The sequence below is a fragment of the Capsicum annuum genome, chromosome 9 (assembly GCF_002878395.1).
Source record: "Capsicum annuum cultivar UCD-10X-F1 chromosome 9, UCD10Xv1.1, whole genome shotgun sequence".
Lineage (NCBI taxonomy): Eukaryota > Viridiplantae > Streptophyta > Magnoliopsida > Solanales > Solanaceae > Capsicum > Capsicum annuum.
This window is the reverse complement of record NC_061119.1, coordinates 217,757,422-217,764,481: the sequence shown is the minus strand read 5'-3', so window position 1 is coordinate 217,764,481 and position 7,060 is coordinate 217,757,422. Positions and strand designations below refer to the sequence as shown.

The 7,060-nt window shown below is 37.0% G+C and overlaps 1 pseudogene; it reads left to right on the top strand.

The window, feature by feature from the left end:
* The first annotated feature begins 5,376 nt into the window (after nucleotides 1-5,376).
* LOC107852546 lies at nucleotides 5,377-6,857 on the top strand (annotated as a pseudogene).
* Nucleotides 6,858-7,060: the final 203 nt, after the last annotated feature.

The window sequence follows — 7,060 nt, the reverse complement described above, 5'->3', positions numbered from 1 at the left end:
ACATAAGGAATGGGATTCCGACTACTTGAATGAACTAGAACTCATTATCTTGGAACTGAAAGAGCACGTGACTCTCTATCATATACAGGAATCATGAACTATGATCACGGAACTGAATCGTAAGGCATGAGTAAGCATCCGGATAACTAAAAAAAATACTGAGGTAGGAATGGGTTGAGATCCACCCTCACTTTCTGATGTTCTAAATCATACTACATCACTACAAATCAAATAAACTTAATCTATTGCATGCATTATTCAAGCCTATTAGATCACTTCTATACAACTAGTATTATTAACCAAGAAATCTTCACATCCACCTTCATGGACATCAACTATTCAAACTTAATATCTAGTGCTATGCATGATTTACAACCCAACCTTACACAAAATTTTCACTTGGAGACTATAAATAAATATCACGAAACAGTAGTGCACTAGAACTTCATAACTACAATAATCCATCATGACCTAATGGTTTTCCTTATCATAATCCATTAGCATGTACTATTTCAGCACATCAAGCCTATTAATTCAATCCCACAAAACATGCATCATCAAACTCTTGCCACTATTTACCACCACACCATTTAAATTCAAGCCTATAGTTTAGTATCAATCATTTACCACCAATGAAGAATGCAACATAATATAAATATACTAATCCATCAAATTGGGACATTCTACCCAAATATCTCAAAAATCTACTACATACCTTCTCACAAGTAGCACTAGTTTACAACTACCAATGAAAAGAGGGTCAAGGGGGGTTAAATCCGCATAATAGACATGGTCAACCTTATCCTTATATTATAACCCCGTACAATCGTATCTACTTATACTGCTTTCTCACATCTCAATTACTTACCCAAGCGTACATTTAGACTACCTTCAAAGTCCATAACAACCATGAGTCTATACTTATAACCTATTGGCTAATCTGGCCATTTTCATACTTCAAGCAAGGACAATTCACCTCGGAAAATAATTCCTTCTCTATATTCTACTAATAAACTAACACACAAGGATGAATCGCTTCATTACCAACTCTATCTCATGCAAAAAGATTCAGCTATACATATATTCAACTAACACAATAACAACATGTTGAACGACAAATTGCTAGTGAATCGGAATAGGCCTCACACAGCTTCACTAGACTTTGATTTTTTTGTGGTTTGAACAAGAAAATGAGATGAATGACAAGGCAACTATGCTAGTGAATCGAAAGAGCCCCACACAGCTTCACTAGACTTTTTAGTTTCATCAACACGATGATAAAATATTTTTAAGAGATAGAAACTTGTCACACAATATTCCATAATCTGAGAATACACATCTTACTTTGTATAGATGAAAATCTGAGTCAAATATTTCCCCCACAGATTATCATACAATCCACACACGCTACTAGCTGCCAATAGGTCATGACAGAGACACTTTAACTTATACTACTATTTGGGTGGAAATACAATTCCAGCACTTCTACTACACATCTTTTCCCTTAAGCATGACATCTGCAACATAAATTTTTGAAAAGGGCCGAATATACTCAATACAGAAGGCTGAAAAGTATGATTTTGTCCAGATCAAGGTTCACACTAGAACCAATACACTTTGAAGTAATAACGGACTCTTCTCAAGTCCTTGCATGATTTTAAGATCTTATATGACGTGATCCAAAGGGACAATACCATTTAGACTCTAAACTTCTGCATTTGAATCACCCCAGTAATGTGATGGGTCTGAGAACATCAGAGTAAGGAAAGAATTTGGGATGATTTTACTTTCATATGGACGTTACCATAGAACGAATTAGAGTATGAAGGAGGAACATTCTGACTCCATTGCACGAACTAGAACATGAAGAAAGAGAGACATTCCTAAACGCCCTGTAGCCTCCTGCTTATAAGTGTGGCGCGCTACACATCCATAAATAAGACTCTACCCAATGCGATTTCGCAGACACCCTAGGACCATGAACCGTGCTTTGATACCAAGTTTGTCACTACCCAAACCAGAGCCCTGGCCGTGACGGGTATTCCCGAACCGTGAAGACCCAGGACGCCCTCTGTTTATCTGGTAATCATGCACAACATTCATAAAATAAAAGATAATGCAGAAATAGAAATTTGAAATGGAAACATGGTCAATTTGTATAAGATAATAATACTAAAACTAAAAATGTATCTGAATAATACTATCTAACTCAGTCTGTGAAATCTCTACTCTGAACTAAACAAGCTGTCTGAAAACTGGGACAAGGCCCCCAGTAGACCAAAACATAAATAATAATAAAAGTTGGACATGACTAGGACTTCTAAATGATAGAAGGCTCACCACTGCAAAATCCGGTCTGCAATCTGAAAGTATCTACTGATTAGCTGGACCCTTAGACTTTGTCTTAGAACTTGGAAGGAGGGAGGGTCAGCACAAATGTATTGGCACGCGAAGCAATCTAAAATAAAGTATTTGAACATATATATAATATATGAGAGCAATTTTCATCAACACATCATGAATAAAATATTTTCTGAAAACACATGGGCATCATTCGAAAATCATAAGACATTCTTGTCAAAACAATTTCAGATCTTTGTATTACTTTTGAGTTAGGTGGCACTCCCTAAAAGTATGATATTCCATGGGATATATGGAATCCTCCATTGACTTTGCGGGGAAGCCCCCAACCCAAGTGTGCCGCAACGGTTGGAGTGTCTGAGTCTGATACGTCACACGACACTTAAGTCAACATATAATAATATACCCGGGTTGACAAACCACATTTCTAGGCAACGAGTTGCTTGAACTCAAGCCCTCTTCAGGAACCACCTAACATCTCTGTATTCCCATTTTTAATGTTTTCTATACATGCAACATTCTGAATGTCTAGAATCATGAAAGTCTGAAATGTCTATTAGTCTGAGTCTGATATGGCATTGGTCTGAATTGGTATTGTCATACTAAGACTTGCAAGTCATGATTTCTGAGCCATAATACATTAAGCTAAATCTTTCATTTAAATCATAGCTTAGACCACCCAAAAACATGCAACTGATATAGAAGATTTTGTGTTCCGAGACTCAAGTCAAAATCATGCAAAAACTTCATCAAACATATGGTGGTCTAATGCCTTTAGCAGATCCATGCACTCTTTCATTACATGCATTATGAACATTAAAAATTCATACTAAATTCCCTCTTTAGTGATTTAAAACTACCTTCAAATCATAACAAGAGTTCAACCATTTCATATAGTGCTTTTCAAGAATGCATTGCAAAACAATTCATATGCTATGAAAAATCTGAAAATTGATAATAAGAGGGAATTCACCAAAAGTCATGCTCTCAACAAGAAATCGTTCTTAAATACATGCTTTCATACATACATATTCTCAAATCACTTTGGGGAAGGTCAAAAGACCAAAACAATGACGGTAAAACATCTAATACATATATATAGTTTCAAAAACCCCATTCTAAAACATGATTTTTCTAAGCCCATGAGAATTTAGAAAAACCCCGCGTACCTCTATTTTAGAAAATAACGGATGATTCTTGAAGTTTGTGGATTGGGGATTCCGAATCTCTAATTTGTTTTGAAAACCCATGGTTTAATCTTGAACTACTTGGGTTTTTATTTTGAAACCCTAGAGAGAGTTCTTGAATAATTTTGGGGAAAGTATATGTGTTATGGTGTTTGAGGGATTAAATCCCGTGTTTATGATGATTGGGGAATGGTTAATTACCAAAATGCCATTAAAATTTCGGAGGACTCACTGAAAAAGGCCTGGGGCGATCCACCATGCGCCGTCTGGTCTAGAGCACCGCGATTAAGCAGGCGTCACCCACTCAATCGCGAGCTAAGGTCCATCACACGCGATTTAGCAGGCGATGCGGGCCAATCGCGCGCAGCTACTGGAATGGAATCCCAAACGTGTCCTTAAGCCCATCTAAAAATTCCGAAACTCTTCCGAGGCGTACCCTTAACTTCCCCGATCACAACGCAACAAAAATTTCTAAAATCAGAGGTCGGGAAGACTGAAAAGTTGTATCCCGAAGATTAAGAGTTAAAAATAAAACTAAGTCTTTATTCTACACTTAGAACAATGTTCTAGTTGTTAGCCCCTCAAACATAACACTAAAAATGAAATCGACTCGAGAATTTTTATGGGGCATTATGATAGGAGTGATTACCACACGTATGTTAATAAAGAATAATTCAGTTCGGGTCTATATACGTAGGAACGACGGTCTAAACTCTAGCCCGAAAATACGGGGTGTTACATTATATGATATCCGGCAATCCTCACCTCTTCAGCTAGCTTCTGCGTTGAGTTAGGCCTAAGATCCATTTCTTTAACTCATCACATAAAGAATTTCAGCTGATATAACAATACATGAGGGAGATACAACAAATGAGCTTGTAAGGCAATATTCTTGTTAATCACTATCATAGAGAGGCTAACGAGTCGCACAGAATTCTGCAGTTGCTATGTTGGTGCTAAATAGTCCTTACTGACAGGGACAGAGAATTCCTTAATTCTACCTAAACAATCGTTGAAAGGTTTGAGAGAGGTCAGGAAGGGCAAATCAACAAGAAAGGTGGTTCGTAAATCAATATGACCTTAAGCATGACGTGATCGGGTTCACTCCTTCTCCTTCTAGAGGAAGGGATTCAATGTATTCTGCAAAACTAAGTAGCTTTATCTTATTTAGTGTGTGAAAATAGTTAACTCCCACAAAATTATTACGGTTCAGAACCCATAGACTAAAATTCCTAGCTCCGCCTTGCTTACTTAGTAATGTTTTCTTAGGATCATGTTTGGATCTATTCTAAATACAGACTTGTACTATATATCTATGTTGCTGGAACTCTTTTAAAAAGTTGTCACACTTCTCAAAAAATACACAACTTTTCAAGAATCTGTTGTTTCGGGTACAGAATCTGTATCTTTGCAAAACCACTTCAACACAAGTTCAAGATTATATCAAGAACACTCATGAAGTTTTTCAACACCGTCAACACAAGTTCAATATGAACTGTCAAAGAAGTGTTTTACATTTTTTTTTTTAAGAAATAAGATAAAACAAAATAAGAACCAAGTCCTCCTAATTCACAGAGTGTCCTTAAGGAATTAATTCCCCACAAATAGCCGAGGTTGTGGAATTTTTCCTCCCAAGATAAAATGGTTCACAATTCAATAGTAGCGGTACCTCAAACTATCGAATTCATCTAACACACTCAACAGCATCTTGATCACAATGAGTTTTGGGAAGTAGAAGAGTGTATATAATTCTTAAAGTTTTTCGTTACTACCTATGGAAAAAATGCAGGTATTTATAGTCATCAAGTGCCTCTTACAAAAGGAAACAATGGTTCATCGGAAAGGTGTATCCCTTTATGTTTAGTAATGCTTTTCACTAATGGAGTTTACACCATGAAGTGATTAATTTTGACTTATGGCAAAGACATCTGTACCTTCGAATTTTCAAGCACACATTCTCCACCGAGACGTATAAATAAATGACTTGGTAGAAAAAACAAATCTTAGTGCTCATTCGTTTGACTGCAGAGGCTGAGTTCAGAAACATGGGATTAGAAAGGTCAGAGGTCTTAGCAAAGGATTTGGAATGGTTTAGGCAGCAAGGTCATACCATCCGGGAACCGTCAACTCCTGGTGTCAGCTATACTCGTTACTTAGAGGAGCTATCGGAAAAGGATCCTCAAGCATTTATTTGCCATTTTTACAACACCTACTTTGTGCATTCAGCTGGAGGTCGCATGATAGGGAGAAAGGTCAGTAATTCATCTTTGAAGTTTTTAGTATTATTCTTCATTGTACTTCTCATACTGTGGTATATAAATCTAGATTTTCATCATAGAAATATGGAATGAGCAAAATTTGAAGGGTATCAGAGGACACCCAAGGGTGTAGCTTAGTAGTCAATGTAGTGGGAGGAGAAATATGATGAGGTTTAAATCCGAGCAGTGGCAAAAAAAACACTAGTCGGTTCATTCCGTTTACCTAAGCCTTGCTAGGTAGAGTTTTACCCCGTACCTATGCTGGTGAGAGGTAGGAGGTACTAGGTGGAATATCCAAAGCTAGCACAAGCTAGACCATGTTGCCGTTCGATCCCTTTTACTCGTTAGTACTTCAACTTTGATGGATAGTTGAAATATTACTAGTTCCTGTCTTTATCATTACTTAGTCCTAACATCAACTTAGTCCATTGAAATTATGATTACAGTAGCAAACCAACTAAACAACATTGTAAAAATGAAAATTTCAGTATTCATCAGTGTTAAAAATGTCCGGCAGACGATAAATTCACATGGAGTAATTCTAAACTGTCGATACAAACTCCTTTGTTGAACTAGTGCTGTTGTAGAAGTTGCTGCCACTCTATCGCATTGTTTCTTTTCCTTCTTAGACCTACTAACATTCAAGGGAAAAAAGGTAACCAGTTACCGTCGACAATCTTGCTTTCGTCTTGTTTTATAGGTAGCTGAAAAGATACTCGACAAGAAAGAGCTAGAATTCTACAAATGGGACGGTGACCTTTCTCAGCTGCTGCAGAATGTTAGAGATAAGCTGAATAAAGTTGCAGAAGTAATCCTATCAACTTTTTAAAACTATTATCATATTCTTTCACGTAACTTGTTATTATCGACTTAACATGATCCATTTTCACTGATGCTTTTGCGCAGAACTGGACAAGAGAGTAGAAGAACCATTGTCTGGAAGAGACGGAGAAGTCATTCAAGTTCTCCGGGGCCATCCTCCGATTGATATTCTCTTGATGCACAACATTTTACGCTTTGTTTCCTTGTTAACTTGTACATTGGATGGTCGAAACCTGCAAATTTCTGTGAATAGTCGTGTTTCTTTCACGTTTAATTCTGTCTATGGTGTACAAGAAATTGATTATAATTCAAGTGTTACATCATTACTCAATTCTCAATGTTGCTGATACTTAACTATGGGCTGTCCAGCCTCATAGAAAGTGACGTTTTCTTTTTTCCTCTGTTGTAATGTGGTGCTTGTATATCGGTGTT